Consider the following 17,821-nt stretch of genomic DNA (forward strand, 5'->3'; position numbering starts at 1 on the left):
AAGAGTTGAAAAAAAAAGAAAGAATCTCTCTCGGGGTTTTAAAAGCCATTGCAAGTTTACGGAAAACAAAAACTGACCAGAACTAGCTACTAGTCTGAAAATCTTCCGGAAACATTGAAAATTCAGAAAGAGAAAAAAATACCGTAAAGTGGAGACTATTTAACTTTTTCATTTTCGTTTTTTGGAAGCTATGAATGGTTAAAGAAATATGAAATTTGCCCTTAGGAAAATCACTCTAGCTTACATTCAGGAAGTAAAAATCAAAAAAGAAAACAAAAAATTAATGAAAAAGAAAACACAAAATTAGTAATGAAATTAACACCAACAATTTGATCACGTCATCTCTAAAATACGGTTTTAAAATGTTTTTTGAATCTTATACAAAAATATACTCAGATTATAAGTACTCGTAGTATACGAGTCAGCTTTCAGTTTCTTCGCTATACGTTCAAATTTTTTTGGAAATTTTGATTTCACTTTTCGTGTTTATTGGAACGGATCTCCTGATGGTGATTTCAGATTTGTAACTGGCAGACGATTATTATCTACAATCTGACACCAATTCTCAGTCGATTGAACACATTTTAGCCATTTTTTTGAAAAAATTTATTTCCATAGATGTTGTGAAGGCGATTTTGGATTTGTAACCGGATTACCAACAATTTGACAGCAATTTTCGGTCGATAGAACAAATTTTAACAATATTTTCGGAAAATTTTTGAAAATTTCGAATTTACTTTGCGTGTTTATTGAAACAGATATTACCTGTCAACATTAGTGGTTTATCAACGTCTTTGCTAAGATTTTTGGTCGCCCTTCCTAGGCTTTTTGTCCGTGTACTTTTTGTTTTTTCTTTTACCTTTTTTATCGCATTTTTCTGTTGCTTATTTTTTAGTCATATTCCTGGTAGCATTTTTGTCATCTAACTGTCAATTGTCACGTCGCTTTTATTCGCTTTTTATTATTGTCTTGACGTTTTTGTCCCTCTATTGCCCCATCATTTATCGCTTTTTATGGCATTTTTTTGACTCATTTTTGATTTTCCGATTTTCTTCTTTTGTTACCATTTTTAGTTTTTGCTGGTGTATTTTTTTGTCCCTCAATTTTCGCTTTTTTTTCTTGTCGTTTTTCTTGTTGTCCTTTTCATATTTTTTGGTCTTACCATTTTGTTAATCGCCTGTTTTAACGTTTTTTCGTTTCTGTCATTTTTTATGTTGGTAGTAATCTTTTTTTTTGTCGCATTTTTTGTGGTTATTTATAAGCTTTTTTCTACCCCATTCCCATCTTTTTTGTCCCCTTTGCTTGCCTGCTTTTTTGTTTCTTTTTACAGAATTTTTTTGATTTTTTTTCACATTTTCAGTTGCTTTTTTGTAGCCTTTTTGTACTTTATTGTCAATTGTCATGTCACCTTTTTCCCCTTTTTTATTGGTATCTTGATGCCTTTTGTCCCATTTTTCGTCGTTTTTTTTTTGTTTTTTCCGGTCGCTTTTCTGTCGACCTGTTGTCACTTTCATTCCTTTGTTTTCTCGTTTTCTGTCGCTTTTGTCGCCTTTTTCCACTTTTATACCAATTTTTGTCACTTTTTATATTTATTCGGCGTCCTTGTTTCTTGCATTTTTTATCGTGTTTTAGCATTTTCTTTTTTCTTCGGTTTTTAGCATTTTGTTGTCACGTTTTTTATCACATTTTTGGTATTTTTAAGCTTCTTCTTTCATTTTGTGTTTTTTCGTCATCTTTTTCTTGTTGTATACTTTGTTGTGTTTTATTCCCTTTATTTATGGCCGTTTTTCTCAACTTTTTCTGTAATTTCTTTTGTCACCTTTTATTTGTTATCGCCATTTTGTTGCCATTTACTTTTTTTGTCGTCATCAGTTTTTTCTCGCGTTTTTACCCCCTTTTCATCGTTTTTTTTTTTCCGTTATTGGAACAGATACCGTGACGGCGATGTCGAATTTATTATTATTGGCCGAAGATTATCTCACACCAATTTTCGATCTATTGAACAAATTTTAACAATATTTTTTTTTTATTTTTGAAAATTTCGAACTCACTTTTCCTGTTTATTGGAACAGATATCCCGACGGTAACTTCAGATTTGTATCTAGCGCAAAATTATTTAAAATTTGACACCAACTTTCGGTCGAATCAACAAATTTTAACCAGTTTTTTGGAAAATTTTTGAAAATTTTGTATTTACTTTTTGTGTTTATTGGAGCAGATATCGTGACGGCGATTTTGGATGTGTAATTGGTGGAAAATTATCCACAATTTGACACCAATTTTCGGTTGATTGAACAAATTTTAATAATTTTTTTGGAAAATTTTTGAAAAAGTTTAATCAAATTTTACTTTTATTTGAATAGATGTCGTGAAGACGACTTCTGATTTGTCATTGACGGAAGAGTGTCTACAACATGACACCAATTTTCGGTCGATTGAACAAATTTTAGCAATATTTTTGGAAAATTTTTGAAAATTTTAAATTGAATTTTTGTATTAATTTGAACAGATATTGTAACGACGATTTCAGATTTGTAACCCGAGGAGCATTATCTACAATTTGACAGCAATTTTCGGTCGATTGAACCAGTTTAACCATTTTTTGGGCAAATTTTTGAAAATTTTGAGATCACTTTAGGTGTTCTGACGGCGATTTCAGATTTGTAACTAGTAGAAGATTCTGTACAATTTAACTCCAATTTTCGGTCGATTGAAATGATTTTAACAATTTTTTTTGATAATTTTTGAAAATTTCGAACTCACTTTTCCTGTTTATTGGAACAGATATCCCGACGGTAATTTCAGATTTGTAACTAGCGCAAGATTATTTAAAATTTGACACCAGCTTTCGGTCGAATCAACAAATTTTAACCAGTTTTTGGAAAATTTTTGAAAATTTTGTATTCACTTTTTGTGTTTATTGGAGCAGATATCGTGACGACGATTTTGGATTTGTAATTGGTGGAAAATTATCCACAATTTTACACCAATTTTCGCTTGATTGAACAAATTTTAATCATTTTTTTGGAAATTTTTTGAAAATTTTTGAATCAAATTTTACCTTTATTTGAATAGATGTGAAGACGGATTTACAATTAACGGAAGAGTGTCTACAATTTGACATCAATTTTTGGTCGATTGAACCCAGTTTAGCAATTTTTTTGGAAAATTTTTGGAAATTTTGAATTGACTTTTCGTCTTTAATAGAACAGATGTCGTGACGGAGATTCTAGATTCGTTGCTGGCGGAAGATTATCCACAATTTAACATCAAATTTCAGGGGATTGGGCAAATTTTAACCATTTTTTTCAAAAATTTAAAGAAATCTTGGAATCAAATTTTACTTTTATTTGAATAGATGTCGTGAAGACGATGTCGGATTTGTAATTGACGGAAGAGTGTCTACAATTTGACACCAATTTTTGGTCAATTGAACCCATTTTAGCAATTTTTTGGAAGATTTTTGGAAATTTTGAATTTACTTTGTAATTAGGGGAGGATTATCTACAATTTGACACAAACTTTCGATCGATTCAACCAATTTTAGCCATTTTTTTGAAACATTTTTGAAAATTTTGAATTCACTTTGCGTGGTTATTGGGACAGATGTGGTGACAGCGATTTTACATTCGACACTGTCGGAAGATTGTATACAATTTGACACCAATTTTCGATTGATTGAACCCATTTTAGCCATTTTTTGGAAAATTTTTGGAAATGTTTATTTCGCTTTTCGTGTTTATTGGATCAGATATCGTGACAACGATTTCAGATTTGTAACTGGCGGAAGATTATCTGCAATTTGGCACCAATTTTCAGTGGATTGAGCAGTTTATTGAAAATTTTTGAAAATTTTGGAATCTAATTTTACTTTATTTCAACAGATGTCGTGAAGACGATGTTGGATTTGTAATTGGCAGAGAGTATCTACAATTTGACACCAATTTTCGGTCGATTGAACAAATTTTAACCATTTTTTTGAAAAATCGACAAACTACTTAAAAGATCGGAAAAGTTTGAAACATAAAGAAAATAAAAAACCGAAACGAAAAGTAGCAAATTGAAAATTTAAAGAAATGAAAAATTACAGAATCGAAAAAATAAAGATTGAAAAGTTTAAATTTTAAATAGAAAAACTAATAAATATGAACTTGAAAATTCAAAAAATTGCAAATCGGGAAAGTGAAGACACAAAAAAATAAAAAATTGAAGAATTGAAAAATTCAAGGCCAAAAAATGCTGCAGGATTGTTATTTACATTTCAAAGAAACGCAATTTGTTCTGTGGAAATAATCTTCGACCAATTTTTTGTGCAGGCACTCGATCCATAGAGCAAAAGCCCATTCCTGCACCGCAACGATATTTTCGTGTCATTGCCTTTTCCACTTCGTTACTTCCGAAAAAATCCACAGTCAAATTTTGAACGCATTCGTTGCATGGACAATATACAAACACGAGAATCCCAATTAGATGCGCCACGTCGTATGTCATTCACGAAAGTGTTTTTACTCATTGAAAATAAAACGGTAATTATACAGTAAGTTTAATAACAATAATGGCAGTTGCATGTCGCAGCTCTAGCACCAGATTTTTCGAGATAACAACGAACTCACCCATAACTGTCAAAAACGATACCGTCTCGGCTTCCAGCACTGGTTCGCGTTATGTAGCTGTCAATTTCGAGCTGAATTATTGGGAAACTTCAAAGCAACTTGTCTGCATTGTCTCGTCTTCTGAATATGAATTATGCGACCCGGCTTCGAATAACACTGCATGTAATTCATTCCAATTAGGGAAAAATCTGCTTCGCGGGTTCACACCTAGACTACGGGAACTCGAAAGCGCCGACGGCGTCGAAAACCCAAGCGCTAAAAATCCGAAAAGTAACTGTAGCCGAGTTCCGGATAATTATCGTTATGAGGTGTTTGCTCGAAATTTTTCGCCGATCTGCATATAAATCACTCGTGTAATTCAATTATTTTTAATTGTTCGAGGAACCGTATGGTCTGCGGATTCCGTTTTCGTTTTGCCAAAAAACCCAAAATGTGGTGCGACTTGACTGATGTTACGGTCGCCGTTACCGTTATCATGGGGGCAAAAGACCAAATGAGGTAAAATTTCGATGGAATTAAAGAAACGTTTTAAAATGACAGTGTTAATGTCGTTAATTGCGGACACACAATGCTAATTTATTTCAATAAAATAATAACTGTACGTTCTGTTTCGAGCGTCCAGCGGTGCAGCAGACATTGAAATGCACTGAAATTTTGAGACGGTGATTTATGCTAATTATTTAGACCTACTTGCGTGTGCTGAATTGCGAATTTCCGGATTCGGTCGTGTGGTCATTTTTGACGTGAGGATGGTTGACTTAGGGCCGAGCTGGTTACAGGTCTTGCCAATAAGTTATTCCAACGGTACGTTAATTTATGCATTAATAATACATAATTGCGGTTAAATACGAAATATAAAATAGCAGTTTGCTTTATAAATTTTCATCAGCTTAACCGTTGCTCCCAGCACTAATTAACCATCAGTGGGAACAACAGTAAGGTGGGAATTTATCTATAGTTTAAATGCGAAAATTGGCGCTGCATGAAATGTGAGGATCTGCTCACTTGTAGTAATTGCAGAGTCGACGACAGGAACGTGGAGTCGTGCAAATAACTCAATTATAGAGTGCAATCGTTTAGAAGTTATATTATATTGCTATGATTCTAAACGTTTCTTGAATTTTATCGGTGTCTGACATTAAGCTTAAAAGAGCTACACTCTTAAATTATACTATTTATCTGTCCTGTTCTATCCTTATATGAGTTCCTGGTGATGTCGATATAATGGTTATAAGAATGCGTAGTGACGAAGCAGGGTCATTTTTTCAGTCAGGTCAGTTTGCCTCAGGTCAAATCAGACCAAGCCAAATCTGGTTAGATCAGGTCAGGTCAGGTTGGGTCAAGTTAAATCTGGTTAGTCAGCTCAGATATGGCAATCTATTTCAGTCAAGTAAGGTCGGGTCAAGTCAAGTCTGATCAAGCAAGAATGAATTAATGTTTGCTAGCAAGTCATTTTCATTAACTTTTTTCTTGTTTCTAAATTGTCCTAAGTATATAGTCACAAAATAGTTTCTTTGTTGGAGCTTCCACTAATGTGAATTCCATCTTGTCTTGTCTCTATTTTGTGTTCATATTATTTCCGTCTTCCCTTGTATTCTTCACACTGCTTTCGAGAAACTCTTCAAAAAGCCACGCAATTTTGCTTTAGCTCTAGCTTCTGTTTTAGCATTACCTTGTATCGATTTCTAATGTAGTCTTTGCCATTTCTATTGAAACTCCACCTGTTGATTGTAAATTTGGCAAAGTTCATATTCAGATAATTTTCTTACTAAAAGCCGTGTCAATCAACTGAAAGCTGTTACCAATTACTAAATTTTAAGCAAAATCAACACGTGGTGTTTCAATAGAAATGACAAATACTGCAGCATCTTTCTGGGCATTTCGTTTGCTGTTTTTTTTTATACTTTTTCTTTCTTTCTATTTTTATTAGATCGTCTAGATCTAGAACTACGTTTCTCCGAAGTTTCCATATTCTAGAACTTTTTCATCTTTTGATCTTGATTATTTTAAGGTCATTTTCATGAAATTTCTTCTTGTTTCTAAATTATTCTATTCACTCACAAAATAGTTTCTTTGTTAGGAATTCCATTCATCTGAATTCTTTTCTTATCTTCTGTTCTATGTTCATTTATTTCCATCGTCCCTTGTATTCTTCTCAAGGGCTACCGAAAAGTTCTTCAAAACGCTACGCAATTCTCTCTAGTTCTGGCTTCTATTTTAGCATTACCTTTTAGATTTAGAACTATGTTTTCTCGAAATTTCCATCTTCTAGAATTTTTTCCTGTTTTGGATCCTCATTCTTTTTGAACCGTTCGTTCAAATGTGAATTCTTATCTTGTCTTCTGTTTTGTTTTCATATTATTCCCGTCTTCGGTTGTATTTTTCTTATTACTATTAAGAATCTCCTCAAAAATCTACGCAATTCTGCTTTGGCTCTAACTTCTATTGCAGCATTCCCTTGTATCGAGTTCTAATAGCGTCCTTCTGCATATTTCTTTTGTAGTTTCTTCTTTTATACTTTTTGTTTTTACATTTTTAATACTTTGTTTAGATCTAGAACTACTTTTCCTCGAAATTTCCATCTTCTAGCATTGTTTCCTATTTTAGATCATCATTCTTTTGAACCGTTCGTTGGCAGGTCATTTTCATAAACTTTTCACTTGTTTCTAGAGTATTATTTACTCACAAAATGGTTTCCTTGTTGGACCTTCCACTAATGTGAATTCTTATTTTGTCTTCTGTTCTGTTTTCATATTATTCCCGTCTTCTCTTATACTCTTCTTGCTACTATTAAGAATCTCTTCAAAAACCTAGCAAATTCTGCTTTAGCTCTAGCTTCTATTTCAGCAGTACCTTGGACCGATTTCTAATAGCCCATTTCTGCACATTTCTTTTACTGTTTCTTCTTTTACATTTTTTCATTTATATTTTTAACACTTTGTTTAGATCTAGAACTACATTTACTTGAAATTTCCATCTTCTAGAATATTTTCCTCTTTTGGATCTTCATTATTTTGAACCGTTCGTTAGCAGGTCATTTTCATGAACTTTCCTCTTGTTTCTAGATTGTTTTATTTACTCACAAGATAATTTCTTTGCTGGGACTTCCACTAATGTAAATTCTTCTCTTGTCTTCTGTTCTGTTTCATAATATTCCCGTCTTGTCTTGTATTTTTCTTATTACTATTAAGAATCTCTTCAAAAATCTAGGCAATTCTGCTTTAGCTCTAATTTCTATTTCAGCATTACCTTGTACCAATTTCTAATAGCATCTTTCTGCATATTCCGTTTCTTATTTCTTCTTTTACATTTTTTTTTTATATTTTTAGTACTTTGTTTAGATCTAGAACTACTTTTCCTCGAAATTTCCATCTTCTAGATTTTTTTTCTATCTTGTATCTTCATTATTTTGAACCGTTCGTTAGCAGGTCATTTTCATGAACTTTCCTCTTGTTTCTAGATTGTTTTATTTACTCACAAGATAATTTCTTTGCTGGGACTTCCACTAATGTAAATTCTTCTCTTGTCTTCTGTTCTGTTTCATAATATTCCCGTCTTGTCTTGTATTTTTCTTATTACTATTAAGAATCTCTTCAAAAATCTAGGCAATTCTGCTTTAGCTCTAATTTCTATTTCAGCATCACCTTGTATCAATCTCTAATAGCATCTTTCTGCATATTTCGTTTCTTATTTCTTCTTTTACATTTTTTTTATATTTTTAGTACTTTGTTTAGATCTAGAACTACTTTTCCTCGAAATTTCCATCTTCTAGATTTTTTTTCTATCTTGTATCTTCATTATTTTGAACCGTTCGTTGGCAGGTCATTTTCATGAACTTTCCTCTTGTTTCTAGATTGTTTTATTTACTCACAAGATAATTTCTTTGCTGGGACTTCCACTAATGTGAATTCTTGCCTTGTCTTCTGTTCTGTGTTCATATTATTTCCGTCTTCTCTTGTATTCTTCTTACTGCTATTAACAATCTCTTCAAAAATCTAGGCAGTTCTGCTTTAGCTCTAGTTTCTGTTTCTACATTACCTCGTATCTAATTCTAAAAGCGTTTTTATACACATTTCTTTTGCTGTTTTTGGTCTTTAAGACTTCTTCTTTTTATTTTTTTAATAGCTTGTCTAGATCTAGAATTATTTGTCCTCGAAGTTGTCATCTTCTAGTATTTTTCCTCTATTCAAATCTTCATTGTTTTAAAATATTCAATAGTTGTTCATTTTCATCAACTTTCCTCTAGGTTATTCTATACACTCACAAAATACACTGCCAGACAGAAAAACCCGGACACTTGAGTATTTGTAAATTTACACTACTGTTTAGTGTTATAATTTTTTTTTAAGAAAATTGAAAATTTGAGCGTCTCAAAAGCCAAGCATTTCAAAAAAACTAGTAAAACAAAATTTTGAAGTGTAATTTCGAAAAAAAAAAATTAAAAACCTACAAAAATAAAGAAAAGATGTTGAACAAAAAATCACAGCGAAAACTTTTGATTAGATCTTAAAACATTGAACTCTAAACTTAAAGGAAATTAAGATCTTAAGACTTGATACCTTGGAAAAATATATCGAAATAAAAAAAAAATATTGAAATGAAGTCAAAATTTTGTAAAAAGGGTATAATCTTCTAAAAAATTGATCATTAGTAAAAAATTAAGAATGAATCGGGACTTTTGTGGAGACACTCAAAGTGATGAAAAATTTAAAATTAACAAAAAAAATCTTCACAAGAGATTTGAAACACCAAAAATGACGAAACCTTAAAAAATATCAAAATTTAAGTTATATTAAGAAACAAACGAATAAATAAAATAAAACTTTGAAGTGAAATTTCGAGAAAAAAATACTAAAATGCTTGGAAAAAAAGAAAACGTTGAGCAATTAATTATAACCAAAACTTTCGATTAGATTAAAACTTTGAAATCCAAAATTAAAGGAAGTTAAGGTCCCAAAACTCGATGTCTGGGACAAAAATAACAAAACGCTTTAGAAAAGAAGTCAAAATGATCATTGATCAACAATGAAAACTTCAAAATTAATCAAAAATCTTTAGAAAAATTTGAAACACGAAAAATAAAAACGAGGTTTTGAAAAGAAAATCAAAATTTTAGGTTGTTGAGAACCAAGCATTTCAAAAAATAAAATGAAATACAGTTGTGTAGTGAAATTTCGAGAAAAAATATTAAAATGCTAAAAAAATTAAAGACAAGATGTTGAGCAATAAATCAAGACGAAAATTTAAACTGGACCTTAAGACTTCTACATCTAAACTTAAAGGAAATTAATATCTTAAAACGTGATGCCTTGGAAAAAAATATCAGAAGGCTCTTGAAAAGAAGTCAAAATTTTTTAAAAAAGCGTATAATCTTATGAAAAACTGATCATTTATTAATAAAATATTGAGAACGAATTTGAACTTTGGTAGACACACTCGAAGTGATGAAAAATTTCAAATTAACAAAAAAATGTTCAGAAAAATTTGAAACGCCAAAAAAATGACGAGGCTTTGAAAAATGTCAAAATTTAAATTAATATGAGACAAATTAAAAAAAATAATAATAAATAAATAAAATAAAATGTTGAAGTGAAATTTCTAGAAAAAAAACTAAAATGCTAGGAAAAAAACGGAAGATATTGAGGAATTAATCATAACAAAAATTTTTGATTAGAGATTAAAACCTTGAAGTCCAAACTTAAAAGAAGTTCAGTTCTCAAGACTTGACGTCTGGGACAAACATATCAAAAAGTTTTTGAAAAGAAGCCAAAATTTTGAGAAGTAAATACAAATTTTGCAAAAAGTGTATAATCTTATGGAAAATATGATCATTGAAACAACAATGAAAACTTCAAAATTAACCAAAAATCTTTAGAAAAAATTTGAAACACGAAAAATAAAGACGAGGTTTTGAAAAAAAATCAAAATTTTTCGTTATTAAAAAACAAGTATTTCAAAAAATAAAATAAAATACAGTTTTGAAGTGAAATTTCGAGAAAAAATATTAAAATGCTAAAAAAATAAAAGACAAGATGTTGAGCAATAAATCAAGACGAAAATTTAAACTGTACCATTAAACCTCTAAGTCCAAACTTAAAGGAAATTAAGATCTTAAAATTTGATGTCTTGGAAACAAATATCGGAAGGCTCTTGAAAAGAAGTCAACATTTTTTAAAAAAGCGTATAATCTTATAAAAAACTGATCATTAATAAAATATTGAGAATGAATTTTAAATAAATAAATAAATAAATAAAATAAAATTTTGAAGTGAAATTTCGAAAAAAAAAACTAAAATGCTAGAAGAAAAAGGGAAGATGTTGAGGAATTAATCATGACGAAAACTTTTGATTAGAGATTAAAACCTTGAAGTCCAAACTTAAAAGAAGTTAAGTTCTCAAGACTTGACGTCTGGGACAAAAATATCAAAAAGTTTTTGAAAAGAAGTCAAAATTTTGAGAAGTAAATACAAATTTTGAAAAAAGCGTATAATCTTATGAAAAATATGACCATTGAAACAACAATGAAAACTTCAAAAGTAACAAAAAATCTTAAAAAAAATTTGAAACACGAAAAATAAAGACGAGATTTAAAATAAAAATCAAAATTGTAAGTTATTTTAGCACTATTAGTATCGATTTCTAATAATATCCTTCTGTACATTTGTTTTGCTGTTTTTCGTTTTATATTTTTATTAGTTTGACTAGATCTAGAACTACTTTTCCTAAGTTCCCATCTTCTAACATTTTGTTTCTTCTTTTTGGATCTTCATTTTTGTTTTAATATTTGAAAATTACCTTCCATGAACTTTCCTTTTGTTTCTTCGTGGTCTCTTCCAGAAATCTTTATTTTATTTATTTCTTTCAATACAGTACTTCTTCTATCTTTTTTTTTTCCTTTTTCTTTTGATTGATTTCTTTTGATAGCTTTATTGTCATTTCTTGCTCTTTAGGGCATGTTTTCCTCTTTTTGTTTTTTTTCTCTTCCTTGACTGTGATTAACAGTTCTTGTTTTATTTTTGCACCAAGACAAACATTCACTATCGTCATTCACGATTCTATAATTTCTAGATGTATTGTGATCTTCTCATGTTTACTTTCAATTAGAACGTGATCCACCTGGTTTTTTATAGTTTTGTTTAGTACTACCAACGTTACTTTATGCATATCCATCATTATTTTCATATTATATAAACATTAAGGTCACCTTCTATCGTCTTAATATCGTCTGGCGGAAGCTTGTTCACGAATATTTCTAGGTCTAGATCAGATCCGGAGTTAATTTCCATATTTTTCCTGATCCTCCAATAAATGTAATCAGAGTTTGTTAAAATTTGCTGCTCTAACGAAATTAACAGTTTCATGCCTTCGTCACAATCATGTATCGGAAAATGAGTACTTCGTGCATTTGATTTGCTAAATTACAAGAACGTGATGACGCTTCATTAGTTTCTAAGTAGTTTTGTTTTTGTTGTGAAGGTACTTGGTTTGCTGTCTGTCAATCAAGTTTCATGCGTTTTGATGGACAACTGTGGTAAATTATGAAAATTGATAGTTTGATATAAGTACCTCGAGTGGTACTTTTGTTTTCTACGCGAATTTAAATCAGTACAAAGAGATTGAGAAGTTTTTTGTGGTCCTACAAGGTAACCTCATTCTCATGCAGATAAGCCTTACTAAATGCCCCTCTAATTATAGTACCCGAATTCGATGGGAATGTAGGACTGTAAACACCTACTAACGTTTCGTAGGCCTAATAATAACTCAGCGCTCCAAGATACAATCACACTTCATTGAAATCTTCCAAAGCACAATAATGGTACCAAAGTCGTACCGCACATCGCATCTCTTCGCACAAAAGCCTGGAAATTTGGAATCACCACACAAAAGGCTAACAGCACTCCATTCAGCCATCTCTTAACAAGCAGATTTCTAAATACGCAAAGTCGGTCATAAATCCGATCTCGAAATAGATACGCTTGAAATTCTTTCTCTTTTTCGAAAAAAATCGCACATAATGGTCGTTGCTCGTTACTTAATGGTCAGTTTGTTTATGCAGATCCGATCCAGTTCCACTCCAAGTTCAAGGAAGTGGTAAGGCGGTCATTGACTAAACGACCTTGCGATTACGTTACGGAATATTTTGTTATTAATTTCCATGTTGCGCTTTCGCGAAGACACGAACAAAAGCAAATTAATTGCTCGTAAAAGTTCATCTCGAGATTTATCGAAAATGTGAGAAGAATTCACAAGTGGTTGTAGTCGGCGGCGGGTTTCCGTTCACATAGGACTCGGGTACTGTTAGGTACTGCATTTGCTCAGCTAATTTAACGGTTTTTAATTAAAGTTTGAGTTAATTAGATTACGCTGTTTTCGCTGGAAATATGAAAATGCTTCCTCTTGAACTCGCAGAGGTCGCGCATAATATAATATCGTCAAACTCCGTCCATCGTCGAAAGTACCGAATCAATCGTTGGTACTCAAGCGTGAAAATTTATTAAAACGCCACCACCAAAATAATTACATTCAAGGCGGTTTTTTCGGCGGGGTTATCGATCTATATTTTCCGTCCATAATAGCTTTTTGAACCTGACGAAATTTCAGCTTGTGGATTCACAGAACTGCAAACTCGTCTATTTGTAGTTCTTTTGTGTTCCGACCATCACGTTTTTTCGCTCGGTTATTTAGACGTTAGCGACTTTCGCTGGAATTTTTACTTTTTGTCTTCGAGTTTTCCGGATTTGTGTCAGCGCACGCGCTGACCTCCATCAAGAGATGCCAATAACCACATAGACGTCAAATTTTTGCTACGTACTAATGATAATTGAAACGTTCCAGTTGCATGTAAGTGGAACGAGTATGAATGCATACTCGGAATGTCTTCTTCTTTTTCTGTAAATCGTTCCTCAATCGAGATCAATAAGAGTGAAAAATTACCGCAGTGACAACTTCTTTTATGAAGAGAAGAAAGTCGCTTTGTGCAATGTTGTATAACTGTTAACTCCACCGGATAATATTTCATGTTGAACGGTGAACGTCACTACGATTATTATTATTCAAATAAAGGTACGTGTTAGTTCAACTTATGGAATCACATGCGTAATCGATACAATATTACTATTATTACAATTTGGATTGAAGCTTTGGATTCCGGTAGAGTGTGGACTGACCTAAAACCACACAATCGCTGAATTATATGAATTTTGTTCTTAATGACCCTAAAAAGTCGACACTAACGGCACCCGGTGATTACCTGTGTGAAAAGTTTTATTTGGACAACAGAATAGGTCGGCATTGTCTGGGCGCTTTTAGGTGTGAGTAATTGTGTTAGTGAAGATAGAGCCTGGGTTGTTTGAAGATTCGGGGCAGCGATTAGCGAGATCACTTTTTAAGGAGCGTCTAGACCATCTGATAAGGACAGGAAAACTAGGACTAATCGTGGAGGTGTAAAGCCAGACAAGAAGCGGAGTAGTACCGGACTCGATCAAAAAATGAACATCAATTATTTTCAATGCAAAAAGAATGACGATCACAAAGAAAAAGGATAATCAAGAACAACAAGACAAAACAAGACAAGTAAAAGAAGAAATCGACAAAGAACCAGAGTAGTACCGGAGTCGATCAAAAAATGAAGATTAGATGGTTTTAGAGCGAAAAGAATGACGATAAAATAGAAGAAGAAGAAGAAATATGACTGTGACCAACTGGAGATTCTACATTAAATGACACCAAGAGAGACATGTTCATATACATGTTGGTAGTTCAATAAAAAAAAACAAAGACAACGGAATTTCGGAGATCAGATACGAAATTTGAAAAGCAAAAGACAAGCCAAGACAGGCAGAACAGATCGATGAAGAAACATAGCAGTACTGGCCTCGACCAAAAAGTAAAGATCAGATGTTTTCAGGGCGAGAAGAATGACGATGAAGAAGAAAAAGACGAAATATGGCTTTGTTAACGAAATTGGGGAGATTAGGTATAAAGTTTGAAGACAAGCAGAAACAGACTAGTACCAAATTCTATCAAAAAATAAAGATTAGATTTTTTCAAAACGAAAAGACTGACTATGAAGAAGAAGAAGGGGAAGAAATATAGTGGAGACCAATCGGTGACTTTACACTAAGTGATATCAAGAAAGAAATGTTCATGCATATGCTGGGAGTTGAATAAAAAAATTGGTAACGAAATTTAAAAGATCACCGACGAAATTTGAAAAGTAAAAAAAAACAAGACAAACAGAACATGAGATCGATAAAGAAACAGGGCTGTACCGAACTCGATCAACAAATAAGATCAGATGTTTTCATAGCAAAAAGAAGGACGATGATGAAAAAGAAAAAACATAAATATGGCTTTGACAACGAAATTTCGAAGACCAACTATAAATTTTGCAAAGTAAAAGTTACAAACCAAGACAAGCAGAAGAAGAGGTCGACGAAGAAACAGTAATAATGGATTCGATCAAAAAATGAAGATCAAATATTTTCAGAGCGTAAAGAATAATGATGAAGATGAAAAAGAAATTTGGCTTGGATAACGGAATTAGGTAGATCAGCAATAAAATTTGAAGAAAAAACAAGCAGAAAAAAATTGACAAAGGACCAGAGTACTACCGAACTCGGTCAAAAATAAGGATCAATCATTAATCATGTTTCAGAGCGAAAGAATAACGATGAAGATGAAGAAGAAATATGGCTTTGATATTATCGAATTACGAAGATCAGCTACAAAATTTGAAGACAAGCAGAAGAAGAGGTCAACAAAAAGAAAGAGGGTAGTACCGGATTCGACCAAAAAAAGAAAGTTAAGATGTTAAAAAAAAGACGATGAAGAAGAAAAAGAGGAGTAAATACGTTTGAGACCAAGAGTAGTATCACGTGTTGAAACCTGAAGAAAATTGATAACGGATTTTCGAAGATCAGCTATAAAATTTGATAAGTAACCGATAAAACAAGGCAGTCAAAAGGACGGGTCGACAAAGAAGTCATTTTTTCACTCTAAAAAGGTCTATCTGATCTTCAATTTTGATAGAGTCCACTACTACTTTATTTCTTGTTTCTACCTCTTCATCTCCGAGTTCTGTCTTTTATTTTTCTACTTGGAAGATCAGCTACGAAATTGAAAAGTAAAAGAAAATTGATAACGCTATTGGGAAGATCAGCTATGGAATTGGAAAAGTCTAAGAAAATTGATAATGGAATTTAGAAGATCAGCTATGGAATTGGAAAAGTCTAAGAAAATTGATAACGGAATTTGAAAGATTAGCTATAAAATTTGAAAAGTAAGCGATAAAACAAGACAAACAGGAGAAATGGTCGACAAAGAAGACAATTTTTTCACTCAGAAAATATCTAATTTTCATTTTCTTGATAGAGTCTGGTATTACTCTGTTTCTTGATTCTACCTCTTCATCTGGGAGTTTTGTCTTTTATTTTTCTACTTGGAAGATTAGCTATGAAATTTGAAAAGTAAAAGAAAATTAATAACGGACTTTGGAAGGTCTATGAAATTTAAAAGTAAAAGGAAATTGATAACGCAATTTGGAAGCTTAGCTATGAAATTTTAAACGTAAAAGAAAATTGAAATCGGAGTTTGGAAGATCAACTAAGCAATTTGAAAAGTAAAAGAAAATTGATAAGGGACTTTGGAAGATCAGCTATGAAATTTGAACCGTAAAAGAAAATTGATAACAGGTTTTGGAAAATCAGCTATGAAGTTCGAAAAATAAAAGAAAATTGATAACCGAATTTGAAATATCAGCTACAAAATTTGAAAAGTAACCGATGAAACAAGACAAACAGGAGGAATGGTCGACAAAGAAATCAATTTTTTTCACTCTGAAAACATCTGATTTTCATTTTCTTGATAGAGTCCGATACTACTTTGTTTCTTGTTTCTACCTCTTCATCTGGGAGTTTTGCCTTTTATTTTTCTACTTGGAAGAGTAACTATGAAAAGAAAACTAATAACGGAATTTGGAAGATCTATGAAATTTAAAAAGTAAAAGGAAATTGATAACGCAATTTGGAGGGTCAGCTATGAAATTTGAAACGTAAAAGAAAATTGAAATCGGAGTTTGGAAGATCAACTATGAAATTTGAAAAGTAAAAGAAAATTGATAAGGGACTTTGGAAGATCAGCTATGAAATTTGAACCGTAAAAGAAAATTGATAACAGATTTTAGAAGATCAGCTATGAAATTTGAAAGATAAAAGAAAATTGATAACCGAATTTGGAAGATCAACTAAAAAATTTGAAAACTAACCGATAAAACAAAACAAACAGGAGAAATGGTCGACAAAGAAGTCAATTTTTTCACTCAGAAAACATCTGATTTTTATTTTCTTGATACAGTCCGATACTACTCTGTTTCTTGTTTCTACCTCTTCATCTGGGAGTTTTGTCTTTATTTTTCTACTTGGAAGATTAACTATGAAATTTGAAAAGTAAAAGAAAATTAATAACTGAATTTGGAAGATCTATGAAATCTAAAAAGTAAAAGAAAATTGATAACGCAATTTGGAGGATCAGTTATGAAATTTGAAACATAAAAGAAAATTGAAAACTGAGTTTGGAAGACCAACTATGAAATATGAAAAGTGAAAGAAAATTGATAACGGAATTTGAAAGATCAGCAACGAACTTTGAAAAGTAACAGGAAATTGATAACGGAATTTAGAAGATCAGATATGGAATTGGATAGGTAAAAGAAAATTGATAACGCAATTTGCAAGCTCAGCTATGAAATTTTAAACGTAAAATAAAATTGAAATCGGAGTTTGGAAGATCAACTATGAAATTTGAAAAGTAAAAGAAAATTGATAAGGGACTTTGGAAAATCAGCTATGAAATTTGAAACATAAAAGAAAATTGATAACAGATTTTGGAAGATCAGCTATGAAATTTGAAAAATAATAGTAAATTGATAACTGAATTTGGAAGATCAACTACAAAATTTGAAAACTAACCGATAAAACAAGACAAACAGGAGAAATGGTCGACAAAGAAATCAATTTTTTCACTCTGAAAACATCTAATTTTCATTTTAATAGTATAGTAATAATAATAATATTTATTAAACGGAGCGATTGTTCTCCTTTATCATGTAAATATGTATAATTTTCTTGATCTTGATGAGTCCGATACTACTCTGTTTCTTGTTTCTACCTCTTCATCTGGGAGTTTTGTCTTTTATTTTTCTACTTGGA

The sequence above is a fragment of the Zophobas morio genome, unplaced genomic scaffold (assembly GCF_036711695.1).
Source record: "Zophobas morio isolate AGI-343-1 ecotype UQ-CSIRO unplaced genomic scaffold, CSIRO_AGI_Zmor_V1 ptg000011l, whole genome shotgun sequence".
In the NCBI taxonomy this organism is placed as follows: Eukaryota; Metazoa; Arthropoda; class Insecta; order Coleoptera; family Tenebrionidae; genus Zophobas; species Zophobas morio.